The sequence below is a fragment of the Bemisia tabaci genome, chromosome 5, assembly GCF_918797505.1.
Source record: "Bemisia tabaci chromosome 5, PGI_BMITA_v3".
Taxonomy (NCBI): domain Eukaryota; kingdom Metazoa; phylum Arthropoda; class Insecta; order Hemiptera; family Aleyrodidae; genus Bemisia; species Bemisia tabaci.
Window position 1 is genome coordinate 22,638,067 of NC_092797.1, and position 18,946 is coordinate 22,657,012.

General features: G+C 40.7%; 1 protein-coding gene across 5 annotated transcripts in view; it reads right to left on the reverse strand.

The window, feature by feature from the left end:
* LOC109036555 (uncharacterized) overlaps positions 1-15,154 on the reverse strand; it is a 426,442-nt gene extending 411,288 nt beyond the window's left edge. For 3 of the 5 annotated variants that reach the window (XM_072300431.1, XM_072300429.1, XM_072300434.1), the window contains exon 1: positions 9,403-9,926. The gene's annotated coding sequence lies outside the window, so the exon portion shown is untranslated. Of the gene's footprint in view, positions 1-9,402; positions 9,928-11,035; positions 11,063-15,097 lie in introns of those variants that run through there. The other 2 variants (XM_072300430.1, XM_072300436.1) reach the window with 2 other exon arrangements.
* Positions 15,155-18,946: the final 3,792 nt, after the last annotated feature.

Sequence of the window (18,946 nt, forward strand, 5' to 3'; positions counted from 1 at the left end):
TGGTACCACCTCGCGAGGTGGTTCTTAAAAAGGTTCGACCTATCGAAAACCAACGAATCTGATTGGTCGAATCTGGTAACAACGGTGTCCACTGGTGTTGATGATTGATGACACAAACCGGGACAGAACTTCCCAAAGAGGTTCGGAACACTAAAAAAAATTCGTTTTAGAAGATGTTGAAAATAGAGTGCCTATATACAGAGAGTACGGACGTGTTGGTAATCTTGAAGTTAGGTCAAGGTACTCTTCGGGCCCAAGGGGGCAGCCAACTTATGGATTCAAATTATCTGGAGTGATTCATTTCAATTACTGTTACGACCCGTCGTTTGTCAAGCACCCATTGGACTTAGTTTTGGAATTCTAGTTGGTTAGTTAAATTCTAGTCGTTTTTGCGGAAGAGCGCTTATTCATTGACCTACTTGACAATCTTGGTATGATATTGGGATCTAAAGATTGGCAGCGACATTTTTTATGGTAGAGGGTTGGCTGCCCTTTTAGGCCCTAAGGCTCCATGACCTAAGCTCCAAATTACTGACATGTCCGCAATCTCCCTATATATATGAGAAAGGAGTGTCCAACCGTCCAAAGAGATACCTTTCCGTCGAAAGTTATTCAAAAGTTCACAGTAGTTCGTTCTGAGTTATTTCTTCCCGATAGAAAAAGAAACTCTCGACAATAACTCGTACAGGCGCGTTACGCACAAGCCTTCTTCGGAAGAGACGTAGCTCCTTCATCCTTGTGCGTATGCAACAGAGACATCCATTGAGCACGAATAGTTGCATCAAGGCGTTAAGTAAGATCTGTTGCATAAGAAATGTTAGCCATTTGCTGAGGACCTATTAACACCGGTGGAGGCAGTCTCCTACAATAAAAATCGATGAATTCTACATGCATTAGAATAAAGAACGAAAAGCAGTATTGCCACAACACGAGAATGAGGACCGGCGGCAACGTCGAGGGTTCTCCAACGCCGAATCGGCGGCGACGGCGAGTCAATGCAGCCCATTTAACAGGGTCATGACTCACAGAGTCGCGAACACACGATTCATCTCTTCGTTTTATTTCTTTCTCTCTCCAACGGCGTTCGTCTTTTCGTCTCTTGCCTCAACACTTCCCAACTTTGCGAGCTTAGCCGCAGCCATTACGGCACGGGCCGGCGCGCGGCGCGGCAAGGCGCAGCATGACTCACTTCATCACACGGCTACTGCAATCGTTCCGATCCCGCTAATGAGTGGCGGGATTGTTGCCGACCGAATTATGTATTGTGCGGCTCCCGTCTCGACTCCCGGTCGCGCCCAGCCGTTGTCAAATCAAAAGCTACATCTCCTCACCCACCCGAACTACAGTCCCGTTATACCCAGAGTTACGACAACTCACTTTTGGTAGGGCTGAGAGTGGCCAAAAAAAAAAAATCCAATTCTGATTGGTTCTTGCTCATGGAGTCACAAACGAGTGCACCAAGACGGCGGTAACTTGAATGTGGACAAAAATAATGAAAATATCACCTAATTGTGGTTTATCAAGATTAAATTGTTATTACCATCGGTCCGAAATGAAAATAGATTAAGCAATTATTCATAAACCAATCTCATTTTCTTTGAAATTGATCAATTTTGTTGATGTTGTTTTTGGATGACAGACGTCTCGCAGGATTCCTTATCCTTATCCCTCAATATCGTTCGTTTGGGTGCACTCGTTTGCCAGCCAAGGCCGGCTGCCAGTCAGCTGATAATCGAGTTGTTTTAACTCTAGATATAAAGGGACTCTAACCCGAACTGCCGTGCTAAGGAACAACGTGACATAAGCCCTTAGACGTTGCCATACTTCCTTCCAAGAAAACTTAGTTTACTAGGAAAATTGTGAATATTTATATTTGATTTTTTCAGACAATTTTGTTCGCGATTTTATCTAAAACGTCTGAAACTTTGAGGGAAAAATACGCAAGACTTTTCTCAAAAATACATGTTTTATTTGGGGCAATTTGGCAACTCTCGAATGCGCATACGGCATTTTTCCTTAGCGAGGCAGCGAAGAACCCTGATTCCTCAACGATTTCCGAGTGTCTAAAGAAGAGGATGCTGTACTTTCCAAGACTGTAAACATGGAAATTCCTAAATTGCCTTACAATTTGTAAAGATGCCCGAGAATTTTAAAATCCGTCTTAAAAAAGCAATTTTTGGTTACGCAGTAAATTGAGAAATCCTGGAGGAAAGCTTGCTCAAAACGCAAGTTGGCTCGATCGGGGGAGTTGTGTTATCTCTTAGTCCGAACAGCTGATACAATTAAAGCAGTTTCAACTCGTTATTCATTTGAGAAAATTAAATAAGCCAATTTCAGTTACACCGGTGTGCTTCAAAAACTAAAATTTGGATTTAGTCACATCAATTTTTTGACTGCTGAAGATTTTGATAGCTGAAGCAAAATATCGATCGTACCCTCTAGCGCTGCCTGCATTGAGTTCGTCTCTTAAAGAATAAAGAAACGGTACGCCGAATAATTTCCAAGACCGATAAAATAGTTTCTACCTTCGAATGGCTCAAATTGCATAACTAATTACACGAAGGAGCTCGTCAGTTATTACCGCCGTCCCAGATTACACGAATATTCAAACCTCAGTGCTGCATCTACCTAGTAGACATCTAGTTGGGTTTATTTATTTGACGCTGTTTCGTGCCCGTTCCACTTGGCAACAAGGGGGGATTCTTGATTGCGCTCTAGCGCCGCGCTGCAGTAAAACCTCGCTAACAACTTAAAAAGAAAAAGAACCCGTAATTACCGCCACCGATGGATTTCAATCGGCCGCGCTCCAACTTCATCCACTCGGAAGACTAAAACCGCCGCTGAAATTGGGTCAAAACAATGCAACACCGACTGAAAAATTATTTCAGCTCGCGGGAAAAATGAGACGATCTCTATAAAATTAGAAACGGTTGAACGGAGGCGCTTTCATAGAAACGATTCTACAGACATACCCAGGAATAACTGTATGTACAGTAAAATCTTAACGATGAAAACATACACGGACACGTCACAGACTTCAATACCTCCCTCCTAATTAAACTTGGTAAGCAGACATTATTCCTGCATTTAAAGGCAAATCTTGAAGGTTGGCAACACTGTTTTCCTTCCATTTGAATGAATGTAAAATAATCGATTCTTGAGACGGCAGCTTGAATCACCAAAATCGATATATTTTTATGGATTTAAATGGATGAAAAACATTGCTGTCAACTTTCAAGAATCGCCACTGCTGCGTTGCCACGATTTAACCGGAATCAACCTGACGACGATGAACGTTGCCGAATTTTCTCTCAACTTTAATTTTTTACAGAGAAAACGTAACTACTTAACGCCCTTAAACTTTTTGTGAATTTGCCCAAGATTATAAGGAACATACACAAAAAATTCAGAGTTTTGGCGTTTTGCGACTAAGAATTTCTGTAACACTTATCGCAAAAAAATACAGTATCTGTCTCTTTTATGGTATGAACCGGAGCGCAAGGTCTACACTGCCGCACTAAGGAAATACGCCGTATGATCATTCGAATGTTGCCGAATTTCTTCTCCGAAGATATTTATTCTTAAAGAAAATAAGGAATATATTTCCTTGAAATTTTCGGACAATTAAGATCAAATAACGAACTAAATTCTCTAAAAAAATTGGGAGAAAAATGTTTACAGACATTTCCAAAAATTCGTGATTTTTCAAAGTAAATTTGGCAACGTCTGAAGGATCATACAGCGTTTTTCCTTAGCACGGCAGTGCAAGAGTCCCCCACCACACGATCATGTCCCTAAACACATCAACATTATAACGGAAACACGTCCACTCGCAGAAAGTTTTGAAACTTTGACTTTTGCATCACATGCGCTTGGCAATGGACTTCGCCGAGCTTTTACTTTGAACCGAATAGTGCAAAAGTTATCAAAAGCTTCGTTATCTCCCCCAAGCCTTGATGCGCGCGTCGCGGCAATGCAGTTGACGAAGATACATAACTTCTTTCGTGATCCGGTAAAGTCAGGGGGAACACGCGAGAAAAATATCCGACCGCAATGCTTAGATTCTAGATTATTTTAATGTTTAAACTCATCAAGTCACAATGCAGTTTATTCAATGCATTCATTTGCATGGACACCACCATTTTTTCTCTGAATTCTATGACTACGATTTTGACAAATGAGGACATTTTTGACCACTCATCATATGTATACCCGTGGCATCGTCGCTAGGATTGTACGACTCTTCCTTTTTTTACAAGTTTGTATCCGAAATCACCCACATTATACATTTCTCTGCCTAAATATTTAGAATATTAGAAAGAAAATTTCAGAAAAATTCCGAAACAGAGATTACAGCTCTCTACCAAGTAAACAGTTGAGAGTATGCACAATCTTAGCAATGTTGACATGGGTACATGCTGTTTGGTCGGAAAGGTCTTTAACTGAGGTAGGTGCAAACGTACCTACATTATATTAAATCCAAAACTTTCGGTTTGTTTTCTTTCGCATTTTGAATTTTAAAGTAATTGTAAATCATTGCATAATCCTTTCAAGGACACATTTTCGAAGTTAGACTGCTTCATTTTACTCGCAGTCTCCAAAAAGTGTCTTTTATCCGATGCTATCTTGAGGGCTTTTGAATCTCCCACAAGCACAATCGAAACCACATTAACGAGACTACTTGAAAACAACTCGACGTCAATTCTTAGAAACTTCCGAGATTCTTCCTCTCTATGCGAAGAAAACGCTGTGAGGACTAAAAGGTATGATATTGATTCGTTTTCATTCAATAAATTAAATTGAAGCGAAGATTTTTGGACATCGCAAAAGAGATATATACCTGGTCTGGTACGGTGCATCCTAACAAAGGGGCCTGTTTAAGAAAGGGCTATGACTACGTACGGCCTCTGCTGCAATGCTAAGGCAGAACGCCGTATGTACCATCAGGCGTTGCCAAAGTTTCTTCGACAAATCACAAATTTACAGGAAAATTGGAGAATATTTTTCCTCCGATTTATCAGAGGATTTTGTTTGTAATTTGATCTAAAAAGTCTGGCAAAACTCAAGGGAAAGTATTCATGACTTTCTTCAAAAATAACTATTTTCGAGAGAGAAATTTGGCAACATTTGAATGCATATACAGCGTTTTTACTTAGCACGGCATGGTTCCACCCATGTCGAGGGCTGTATTTAAATTCGAGCGTAAAATGATTTAACGCAGGACGCATTAGAGGATGCTCTCACGTAAGGTTGTGTCGTCTTAATATGATGACTTAATCGAGCGGGTCCTGTTTTGACGTTGGGAGGCGACCATGCCGAGCCCGGAATCCGCGGAATTCCGTCAAAGCCCGTCTCGTCTGGCGGGCTCGGGCAACTTCGCGCCTCCTCCAGCCAGGCAGCCTGCTCCCCCGGCCGGCCCCGAACCCCGGGCTCGCCGACCCCGGCCACGGACGCGTCGCCGCCGCCGCTGTTTATGTTTCGCGGCCCGCGCGTGCGGGTCTCCGCGGGTCCGTTTTTTATTGCCATTCAGAAATGGGCTGGAGCGCCAACTGGGACTCGCCACCGACGTTGCCAGGCCGAGAGAGTGAAATGCGCGTCAAACTATATCGTAGTGGGAAACAAGCCGCCGTTTCGTGGACAAAGCAACGAAATTCACCTCCAACTTATAGACCGAGAGCTCGCCCGAAAAATTTCAACCGGAAAGGTCTAAAAATGTTTTTTTTTTTTTTTTTTTTTTTTTTTTTTTTTTTTTTTTTTTGATTAGATTAGAACTTGGGACAAATCCCATGAAAACGTCTCGTGGAGACGAGGCCTTGCAAAGCGTGCGCAACTAAACTAATCCCACGAAAACGTCTCATGGAGACAAGGCCTTGCAAAGCGTACGCAACTAAACAAATCCCATGAAAACTTCTCGTGGAGACAAGGCTTTGCAAAGCGTACGCACCTAATGCAATTTTTTCAAAAATATGAATCTGGCAGTGGCACTACCATCCTAAACTTTTCTTACTTTTGTGTCTGATCTTCGGGAAAAAATTGTGAGAATTTCAGTGGGAAAAGTTCAACATTGTCCTGGTAAAAATGTCGCAACTTTGAACATGAGGTAAGTAACGTTCTTACTCGGGGAAACGACAAAATTGGGATGGAGTCACCATTATTTGGGGTTCCGATTATTCGAGACGATTAGGCGAGGGTTATGTTTTTCTGCGAAGGTGCTCTCCGAATATCTTGTCATCATGTTTCTCTTCGCGACTCGTTTTCAAACGTATAGCGCATCCATTTTTTTTTTCAAATCGGTAATTTTATTCATTTATTCAAACGACGAATCGCTTCAAAGCAAGGCGCACCTACATGTTTGAAAATTTAAACCCAGAATGGATCCTCCTAATCTTGCGCCGTGGGATGAGCCTAACAGAGGTTTTCGTATACATGCAGATAGATAGGGTAACTTATTAGATTTGCGATTAGTTTTGCGCAAAGAAATCTCAACAACGCCTCCATATTGATAGAGATCTGTGTACATAGTATTTGCGTTCTTTTAGCGCAAATACGTTGAAATGTTAATTCCTCGAAGGGAAAAGTTATTACCGTTACCTAGATAGAGCTCTGAGAGCACAGGTACAGCCGTAGAGCTCTAGAGGGCCTCCATTTAGCCTCTAGAGAGGACCAGAGGACTGAGGATCTTAAGTAGCAAAGTTATTACTAAGAGAGGAAATTTTGTATGCACCAATCGTCACACTGTCCCCAGCATAAATAAGAGCTTGTTTTTTTTCAAAGGACAAGTAAGTAAAAAGAGGCTCTTCCCTTGCTACCCGGCAATAGGTGGCAACTTGTACTTTCGGGACTCCACCACTCAACCTTTTTAAATTACCTTTCTTGTTGGTTGTTGAGCACGCACTGAGCGCTTCCACCGACAAAGAAGCCAGCGACACGACAGGATGAGTATCCAGCGTAAACCCAGGATCTTATGAGCTTCCTGTGCATTTTAGAAGAGGTGAGTCCGAAAAAAGCCCCGGGAACAAGATTCCTCCCTAATATTCACATCTCTAACAACGCCAAGTATTATTCGGATTTCCTCGTACAATGTGACAACGTAGCGAAGTGGTTGTTGCCATACAACTTAAATATCTCGATTTGCGTCACCATAAATAACCGCGTTTTATAAACGAATCTTGTAACATCTGCGTCCGCGGTGACGGGCGCCCCGCGCAAAACGTCGTCTCAGGCCCAAACTGTCGTGCTAAGTAAAAACGTCGTAAAAACACTCGAATGTTGCCAAATTTCTTCCGTGAAAATATTCACTTCAAAAGAAATTCATGAATATTTTTCCTTGCACTTTTCAGACTTTATAGATCAATGATTCACGTAATCCTGTGGAAAATCGGAGGAAAAATATTCACAAACTTTCGTGAAAATTCGTGATTTGTCGAAAGAAATTTGGCAATGCCCAATGGCTCAAGCGACTTTCTTACTTAGCCCGGCAGCAAACCACGTTGTTTTTTCGAGATTTCGCCGCGATATGAACGTTGCCGAGGGAAATTTGGCAATGCCTGATGGCTTATGCGACGTTCTTCCTTAGCACGGCAGCAAACCACGTTGTGTTTTCGAGATTTCGCCGCGATACGAGGCCAAGTCCGCAGGAGCGTTGGCATGGGTTGGGTGATGTTAACGTCAGATTTCGTCAAGCATCGACTTTTTTCGTCCGGCTCCTCGTGTCTGTCCCTGGCGAGTTCAAACACCCGACGAGAAGCCGGGCTTGTTATTTATTGCCGGCAGTGAGTCACCGAGGTACACGCGCCGCGCACAGGAAGGACCCAAAGGAGAACGCCAGCAACACGCCCTGCAATTTCTCTCCGTATCTTCCTGCGCAGGAAATCGTTGCTCCCTGGCACTGCGAGTTCATACAGCCATGCGAGAACATTTGTTCGAAATTAAGCGAAATCGGCTTCCGGCGCACGGTGGATCGAGTCAACGGGAGAGGTCGGACAAAATTTTGAAACATTAAAAGCTCATAACTCCGATTTTACAAAATTTTGAGGTCTTAAAAATGGTCCCATTGGTTTTCTCGGTGAATTTTCCAAAAGAATCACCCCTTAACTTTGACGAAATAAACATCTAAATTTGTATAGTATTAGTAAAAAAAATGAATGTCCGACCTCTCCCATTGATTCGGTTCATTGTGCGGCGCGGCGACAAAAACGTCTTTCACCCATGTTCTGATTGTGGGGTATCTAAAGCGTTTATAAGGATATATTTACGAATGCATTTAATCAACGGTCACTGTATCCAAAGGATTCTCGCGCTTGATAGTTCCTTTGGATGAAATTATTCAATACGCGATTTTTTTTACGGAATAGATCGATGGAATAAGAAGCAGGCATATACATATAGGTACTAGCGATGATGATTAAAATCCAATTGTTTTCAATTTCATTCATACCCCCCCCCCCTCTTTTTTACCAATAGTTTGAGATTAAACGAGTACCTAAATCGAAGGGACATTCCTTCAATCTACTTGTCTCCTACTCCAACCTCCTTCATTTACTTACAATTGTCGAGAGAAGAGATCCGGAAAACAAAGGTGATCATACTAAGATCTACACACACACGCCCTCACATACACAAGCAGAAGAAGAAAAAACCCCTGTGTTTTACACGACATATCCTGTTTTTATACTTGATGTGACCAACAAAAAAGAGAGGCAGCTTGGAAGATTGATCAAATGCACATAAAGAAGAGTATTTAGTTTTGAGTTAAAAACTAATTTTTCATGGCTGGACATAAAATTGGATGAAATAATGCGGCAGATCTACTGAAAAGACAGGGAGGTGATACTAACAATGAGCTTTAGATGAACTTGTAAAATGAGCTTAGGATGGTGGATGCAGCGCACTTTTTTTGGTGTGGGAATTAGATAGGAAATCCTTCTTGTTTCGGGTATAACTGGCAGAGTAGATATACTAGGATTCAAAATATTTAAGAGCAAGACGTAAACTTTGGGTAGTTTTAGGAAGACTCTTAAGGAAGATGTGCGGTATCTACTTTAATGCTCATTTAATAACATTGGGCAAAACAGTTCAGATAAATCTACATAAACTTAACGAACAACGATGCAATTTGAACCTCTTTTAATCTCTGACAAACTATCCCATGATCCAATTTAATATCCCTGAAAATTCTGAACTTGGATAACATCTTTACGATAGCGAAACTGATAGCCAACGGATGATTCTCTAAGACTTTCAATGTTCCGTGCCTCTAAGTCTCGCTTTATTTCGTTTCGATACATACTTTTCATTTCGAGTTTGTCTCGGGTCGAATAACTTGACTACGGTTTTGGGCGTCTTCAAGAACGCAATGCTTAAGCACAGTGTTAAAGCATAGGAAGTTAATAAGGTATGTACCTTCAGATTGATGAATCGTTCTCCAAAGTAGACTTATTCCAATGATAAACGTGCGGCAGGACAACAAGAATCGTTGACACTTCCACAGGACACTTAGAATTGATTTAAAATACAGTCAACAAAACACGCGAGAAAAGAACGAAGGACCACAGTTGTCCGGGAGAATGCAAAACACACTTCAGAAAAGTTGACAATATCAAACCAGAGACACAATCACACACTTGGGGGTAAATATTAACACAATATAAAAGCCGAATCGAGAAGGTAAATAAGTAAGTAAACTAGACTTTCCAAGGAAAGCAGAAGCACTATTTCCTCGCGAGGTTTGACCGTTTTAACTTTCAGAGAAGAGACACTGCTAAAAAGTTAAATGAGTGATTCACAGAGACACGAATATCCAAAGATTTTTCTGAAACGAAACCGTAACAACCTCAATACACGATAAGCAAGCTAACCCTGGAACCTGGCGGCACGTGCAACGGTCCCTACGGCACCAAAGCAAATCGCCAACTGAAGAGAATTCGACAAATGCATCGGAGCGGCAACCGCTTGCTCCTCTGCGCATGCAGCTCGTGCTGGTGCTGCTGCGGTGGCTAAACGCGGAACTTTTTACCACAGAACGGCGTCCCGCGTGGAAAACCAAAACCTAGCCTTGTATCTTGTTTTATTGCACTAGTTATGATGAGACGTTGTTTAGTAAAAGGCGGAAAACATCAATTTTAAATCCGCACTTACAAGTTTGCTTGTTCAAATTCTATTAAACTTAGTTTCTCTACCTGTATTATAAAATCGACGGATTATGTAACGTTGTAATGCTTAACGCCTGAAACCCGAATTCGGGGGCTGCACCGCGAAGCTATCAGGGGACGTAGCCTACTACTTTTATTTCAATTCGTCAGATTTTATATAATTTTATCTTAGTTTATTATATTTTATTGATTATTTTTCTACTCCTCGTTATATCATATTTTTATAAAATATCTTCATCCTCTCTCTTCCTCATTTTTCTCCTACTTCTTCTATCTCTCCACGATTTTGCTATTAAGGCTACTTTCTATCGGCGCCCGCTACTTTTTGCTGTTTTTCGCAAAAGCAAAACGTCAAAAGTACCTTCTTCAGGCTCAGGGAAATCCTCCATTCATTTGCTGGTGTTAGATCCAGCGGGCTGGGCTGATCATTGAAATTGATAGACAATGAAATGGGCAGGGAGAAAATGATGGACTAAAGAGGGTCTCTCGTGGGTTAGGTTAGTTAGTCTATTATCTATCTCACTAGTCCATCGCAACCACCCGTTTGTCTATGTCATCTTTGTTCATCAATTTCAATAATCAGCCGGCGGTACGGAGTCCTATACAGTGCCAGTGGGCATCGGCATCATAGTGCGACAAATAAGTTTGTGTGCATGGATGTCCTAGTTTTAGAAAAAGAAATAACTAACAGCCGAGAGTTTGATAATCAGTTACTTCAGAGTTCACAACCTGTTTTCATGATGATAGCGAGAAAAGATTTTAAACGACAATTATTTCAGATCCAATTGGTCCTCGTGAAATTAATCCATTTAAAATTTGACATGGAAAATTGTACGGTTGAGTAAACAGAGATTGTGTCAATCTAGAAAATTAAATCTACGTACCTTATGAGAGGCTCCTAACTGTCAATCCTGAAACAGAAGATGGAACGATTACTATATTATTATTACTATACGTTAGGCACATAGAAGAAATGAGGTAGAATATTCACTGATGAGGTGCATTAAATGACACCAACACACGATGCGCTTGTTCACTTTCATTAATTTTTAATTATTGCATTTTTTAAAAGTAGAAATGATACTTGATACATAGTAATTTACCCATGTTTTTAGAAATTATATCATACCAAGAAAAACGGGTTCGAAGTTGCGTATTTAAGCTCACACTCAGCCACATATTGCCGAGCAAGGTAAGGCGGTAAGCGGTAAGGAGGGAAATCGAAGGAGTTTCATCTCAAAATCGCGAGGTGTACGCGTTATTTCCGACAGATTCACTAAATCAGAAGAATTTAAGTCCAGTTCATCTCATTATCGCTGAATATGCGTGATTTTTTCAGAAGACGCATTAAATCCTACACGATTACCCGCTTTTCATCTCGATATCGCCGTAAATGCGAGATTTCTACATCGATGCGAGCATCACATTCATAAGCGTCAATAACTTCAGATAGAAGCGCTATGATTCTCCTTCAATTTCGTGTGATACCACACACCTACTCCGGAGTTCGAATAGTCGCTCGCATCGTTTCCGCGTGTGAAGGAGAGGGAAATCGCGCAAGTTTCATCTCAAAATCGAGAGGTGTACGCGTTATTTCCGACGGATTCACTAAAAAAGACGAATTTAAGTCCACTTCATCTCATTATCGCTGAACATGCGTGATATGATTTTTTCAGCAGACGCATTAAATCCTACACGATTACCCGCTTTTCATCTCGATATCGCCGTAAATGCGAGATTATTATATCGATGCGAGCATCACATTCATAAGCGACAATGACTTGAGATAGAAGCGCAATGATTCTCCTTCAATTTCGTGTGATACCACATACCTACTCCGGAGTTCGAATAGTTGCTCGCATCGTTTCCGCGTGTGAAGGAGAGGGAAATCGCGCGAGTTTCATCTCAAAATCGCGAGGTGTACGCGTTGTTTCCGACGGATTCACTAAATCAGTAGAATTTAAGTCCACTTCATCTCATTATCGCTGAATATGCGTGATTTCTTCAGCAGACGCACGAAATCCTACACGATTACCCGCTTTTCATCTCGATATCGCCGTAAATGCGAGATTTTTATATCGATGCGAGCCACACATTCATAAGCGTCATTGAATTGAGATAGAAGCGCTATGATTCTCCTTCAAAACCGTGTGATACCACATACCTACTCCGGAGTTCGAATAGTTGCTCGCATCGTTTCCGCGTGTGAAGGAGAGGGAAATCGCGCGAGTTTCATCTCAAAATCGCGAGGTGTACGCGTTGTTTCCGACAGATTCACTAAATCAGAAGAATTTAAGTCCACTTCATCTCATTATCGCTGAATATGCGTGATTACTTCAGCAGACGCACGAAATCCTACACGATTACCCACTTTCCATCTCGATATCGCCGTAAATGCGAGATTTTTATATCGATGCGAGCATCACATTCATAACCAACAATGACTTGAGATAGAAGCGCTATGATTCTCCTTCAAAACCGTGTGATACCACATACCTACTCCGGAGTTCGAATAGTTGCTCGCATCGCTTCCACGTGTAAGAGAGGGAAATCGCGCGAGTTTCATCTCAAAATCGCGAGGTGTACGCGTTGTTTCCGACGGATTCACTAAATCAGAAGAATTTAAGTCCAGTTCATCTCATTATCGCTGAATATGTGAGTTTTTCAGCAGACGCACGAAATCCTACACGATAACCCACTTTTCATCTCGCGATATCGCCGTAAATGCGAGATTTTTATATCGATGCGAGCATTACATTCATAAGCGTCAATAACTTCAGATAGAAGCGCTATGATTCTCCTTCAATTTCGTGTGATACCACATACCTACTCCGGAGTTCGAATAGTTGCTCGCATCGTTTCCGCGTGTGAAGGAGAGGGAAATCGCGCAAGTTTCATCTCAAAATCGCGAGGTGTACGCGTTATTTCCGGCAGATTCATGAAATCAGAAGAATTTAAGTCCAGTTCATCTCATCATCGCTTAATATGCGTGATTTTTCCAGCGGATGCATGAAATTCTAAACGAATACTCATTTCTCATCTCGATATCGCCGGAAATTCACGATTGTTCTTGCGATTTCGAACAAACCATGAGGAATTACGCGTATATGCACTATATCCTAAGCTTTTCCGTGCTTTCAATTTCGAAGCCGTGGGAAATGCGTGATTTTTCTGGAGATAATGCAAAAAATAGGTTAAAATAATATAATGTAAAATAGTATATGTATAAATAGTGTAATCCTCGAAATATTGCGATAACTGCGCGAAATTTCCAGGAATTTTGTGAAATCATTAAAAAATAATCGGTCCTATCTCAAATTAGCGGCATAAACTCAAATTTTCAATATTGAGTAAGAACATTAAGAACTCACAATTTTCACCTCGATATTGTGGAAAATACGCAATTTTTAGATCTATGTTCGTTAACATCCGTAATTCAGGATGGCGATAACCTAAAATTTTCCTTCAATTTCGCGTGATACCACGTACCTACTCCAGAGTATAGGAGAGCAATATCGCGACACACACGCCTATTTCAAGCGTTTCAGATAGATCACACAAGATCCCAAAATTTTTAATTGATACAGCGAAGAATGCGCGATTTGGATATCAATGGGAGCAAAATCTTCACGAGAGTCAGTAATCCGAGAAAGAAGATAACCTAGATTTTTCCTTCAATTTCGCGTGATACCACATACCTACATACTACGGAGTTCGAATAGTTGCTCGCCTGATTTCCACGTGTGAAGAATCGATACATTACGCGAGTTTCATCTCAAAATCGCGGCATTTCCAATGGATTCGGTAACTCCTGAAGAATCAAACGCTGCCCATCTCAGTAGTCAGTATCGCGGGAAATGCGCGATTTTTGCTAAGATATTATAAACATAAATGAGATTTTACACGATAATCACCGCAACATCGCCGGAAATAAACGCGATTATTCCAGCGTTTCGATAAAATCATAAAATCATTTAAAATTACCTATACATTTCGCGCGGTCTGAGAGGGAATTTTCCAGTGGTTCATGAAGATCACTAAATATCACACAATTTTCACCTCAACATTGCGGATTGCGGAATATACGCGATTCTTTAATTGACGCGAGCAAGATGTTCAGAAACGTCAGTTTTGAGAAAGCCCAAACCTAAGATTTTCCTGCAATTTTTGCAGGTCACCGCATACCTACTCCGTAGTTCGAACAGTTGCTCACTTTATTTCCACCTGTCAAAAAGTAATGAATCAAGCGAAATTCATCTGAACATCGCGAAAATTGCGCGATATCATAATACGTAATTCCTCATTAATATTGTAATGCCGAAGGCACAAACAAATTAAAGAAACGTTCTAACAGCCCATCCTTGCCCTGTTCAAAGGTCAATTCCCTTTTTTTCCCCGTCACTCTTGAATAATCATTGATGATCTATTCCCAAATTCCCCCGTTGATGGATGCAACGAGAAATATCTTGCATATGTTGAGGTATCTCGCACGAATGAAGGCTCCTCTTTCACCCGTGAAACGCTCGCCGTTGCGTTGCATCGCAAGCATCAATTCGTCGCCTTGACATAAGGGCATCACTGCAATACGCGATGAGCCCTTTCGTCCATTTAACGTAATGCTTTCCAGGGCTCATCTTAAATTGTAATTACGCCCTTTTGTCAGCCAAGCGACGAATTTCCGCACGAGTTAAGTATTTTAAAATTACTTTAAAAGATTTAGATTTAAATCGAAAAACATCCTTTTTATTTCGGAATTCACGATAGACGCAATTTTATGAGCCAACATGACATTAGTTACGTGTTTTTGTACTGATACACATCAATTGCTGCTATAACGACAATACAGAGTTCGTTTCAGCTGCGACAATCAATTCATTCACAAGCAGATAAAAATTAGATCACAAATAAGGGAGATAAAAGAAAAAGTAGAGTTTTTCGGTACATACCAGCAGCAGGTTATCCAATTGCACGACGCCAAGCTGAAAGCACTCACAACACTATGTCACTGAGACTTCACTGAAAAACTTGGCCATTAAAAGATTTACAATAACATTAAATATTGGTTAAAGACACATTTGCATCTGCACTGATTTAAATTCTGCCCATATTATAAATACTAGTTTTCAAAATATTTAGGTCATACACAGCACTAAAATAAAATAAAAAATGGCGTAGCTGTAATGATAAATAGTTTAAAAAGTCGACTGGATTCATTCCAGAAACCATTCATTTTAATGAAAATGAAGGCTTTCTCAGTTTCGCGCTCATTTCATCAAATCATACAAACACAGAGCTTGGGCTTGTTTACTGTCATTTCACTTCCTGAAAGTGATTCGAGAAAATATCCGCTAGAGGTTCAATAGTCTCACCGCACATGCTATGTTTTTCGATCAATTTTATCTCTATTAAATCTGGACGTTTGGAATCCAAAAGATGTTGTGGAGCATCAAAATTTGATTAAATTTGACTGGAGGTTGAACTATGGTTGAACCGCTGTGAAAGCGGCTGTTAGGAAAAATTTACGCAGATTTCTCACACTATTGCTGGAGAGCGATTTTTTCAGCAACTGACAATGCCTCTCCAATTTGAAATTGGATTGCGTGTATGCAACTCGCAACAATTATCCGAGAATTCCATAAAAAACTTTGTTGGCTTATAATTTTTTTCCGTCAAATTTCCAAAATTGAGATTTTACTTTTTCTGTGTTTATGCCAATTTCATGAAACTTCATGTTTAAGTAAATGGTTGTACTTCTTCTACTAAATAAACTTGATGACGGAACAGAGCCCAAAACTGTGCCACTAAATTATGAAAACCTAATGAAGTAAAAGCTCTTCCAACTCAACTCATAAATATTCCACCTCGTAAACTATAAAATTTTCTTCTCACAATTATGAACTTCAATTCTCCTCAAATTCCGCTCATCTAAGAAAAAAATATCAAAAGAGTAAGTTTCATTGTACCCGTAATTTAGATGTGAAAGTGTTTTGACAGAGAATCGCGAATTTCGTCAATATGTAGTTCGTTACATGCACCTATAATCTCATCAAATTTCCCTCACATAACACAAAAATTGTAAACATCCCCTTCCTTTGACTGACAAATTGGCATGCTCATATGATAATTTACATAGTGAATCAGAATTCATATTCATGCTGAGGTAACAAGTACTCCTTAAAATTCAATAGTAGGCAAAGAAAGCTGCTTGTAAAAATACTTTCGACTCATCTCATATATTTGCAGGGAACTTTTGACTCATCTCATATATTTGCAGAGAACTTTTGACTCGTCTCATATATTTGCAGGGAACTTTTGACTCATCTCATATATTTGCAGGGCATTTTTGACTCATCTCATATATTTGCAGGGAACTTTTGACTCATCTCATATATTTGCAGGGAACTTTTGACTCATCTCATGTATTTGCAGGGAACTTTTGACTCATCTCATGTATTTGCAGGGAACTTTTGACTCATCTCATGTATTTGCAGGGAACTTTTGACTCATCTCATAGATTTGCGAAGAACATTCGTCGCTGCTGATATACCTACCTACATACAAACACGATACACGTTTAAGTGACTTTAGTAAAAAATACTTGCTACCGTTGCATCATTCCGCTCTCATTTTATCAAAAGAAAAAAAATTGTGGAAATTATTTTGAACTCAACTCATAGGTTGATGTGCAATAGTGCATGCTGATGAACACTTGGTTGGATTGAGAAAACGCACTATTCAGTCCCTAAACGTCAGTACAGTTTAGTCCTAAAAAAAGTAAATTCCTCTCCGAATCCTCTCATCATCGGCAAATTAAAAAAGTCAACGTGGAATCAACTCATTACCTGCAAGCTGACAGACACATCTCAATTTTTAATAAATTATACAGTCTCAGTTAAAATTACTCTATATCTCGGTAGCTTCTTATACCTTCTCAAATAAAAATCAACAAATTGGACATCGATCATCTCCCATAGAACGCGAGGACTATGAATAATTATGGATGGCAACATCACAACTTTTACATCTAAGGAATACTCAATACAAGGATTAAAAAACTCAATGTGGACTCAACTCATTACCTGCAAGCTGACAGACAGATCTCAATTTTTAATAAATTACAGTCTCAGTTAAAATTACTCTACATCTCGATAGCTTCTTATACCTACCTTCTCAAATAAAAATCAACAGATTGGACATCGATCATCTCCCATAGAACGCGAGGACTATGAATACTTATGGATGGCAACATCACAACTTTTAAATCTAAGGAATACTTAATACAAGGATTTTTCGTCTCATTCTGTAGTCCGCTTGACAATTATGGGGCATCCTACTGAGTACCGCTCGATTAAAACGAGAAAAAAGAGTTAGGGAGAGTTAGGGTTAGGGTTAGGGGGGAGTTAGGGGGGTATAAAAAGCACGGGCAAAAAGAGGGTAAATAGATGAAAACAGATAGAAAATAGAGGCAAAGAAGAAGGGAAAAAGAGGGGGAAAAGCGGGGAAAAAAGAGGGGAAATAGGAGAAAAAAATAAAAAGAAAAACAGAGGGGAAAAAAGGGAGAAAAGAGAAGAGGAGAATACAAAAAAAGAAGGAAATTGAAGGGAAAAAAAGAAGGAACTTAAAGGAAAAGAAGAAAATAAAAGAAATAAAAGAAAAATGAAGAAAATAAACGAAATAGAGGAAAATGAAAGAGGAGAAAGAAAATTGAAGAAAAAGAAGAAACATGCAACACCATGCGACATGCACCATGCAACATGCAACACCAACATGCAACAGAAAAAGAAGAAAATGAAAAAGAAGAAGAAAATAAAAGAAAAAGAAGAAGAAAAGGAAAAGAAAAAAAAGAAGGGAAAAAAGAAAATAAAAGGAAAAGAGGAAGATGAAAGAAACAGAAGAACCATGCAACATGAACCATGCAACACCAACATACATACCATGCAACACGCAACAGCAACATACAACAGGAAGATGCAACACCAACATGCAACAGAAAAGGAGGGAAGGAGGCGGAGGAAGGGGAGGATGGGAGGGATGGGAAGAAAGGGAAGGATGTGAGGGATGGGAAGGATGGGAAGGAAGGGAAGGATGTGAGGGATGGGAAGGAAGGGAAGGATGGGAAGGAAGGAAAAAGGAACCTGCCACCGAAAAAAAGAAGTTTGCGTCTGAGACACAAGGTATAGGTAAAATGACGTTATTACACCCTCCCTGTCTCTCGTAACTGCCGCGCCAAGGCCGGCAAAAGCCCTGTCCAGCAGTCACAAGACACAGGGATGGTGAAGCAACGCCTTTTTACCGCCCCTCTCGTGTTGCAGACCCAAACTCTTTTTTTCCGTGGCGGGTAACCATGCTCAGGTGAAAACCGCATTGATGAATATACCAATGCGGTATGAATCAGCCCAAGGGTTTCAGGGGCTACTGTCCAGCGGGAGTCCGGCCAGCAGTCGAGGCAGGTCTGCGGATGGCCCCTACTCGTGCGTCCAACGGTCCGACGTCCGACAGCCGGGCTGACGGCTCGCCGGACGGTCCTTCAGACATTCTGTCGAATGGCATTCTTCCGGAGTAACTTCACTTTCACCCTCTTGCAGGAACTTCAACTATGGAACTACATCCGTGTCAATGCAGTTTATGGTTTTTACATGAAAATCGTATATTCCTAGGGGCTCGAAGAGGGGTCTTTCTAGTATCTGGGGCGGCTGGCTTAAGGGATCACCCCCTTAAACATAGGTCTAATGTGCGTCACAGGGGCCCCTTTGGACAAACTTTTGGGGGCTCATTAGGCACATTAACCCTCTTAT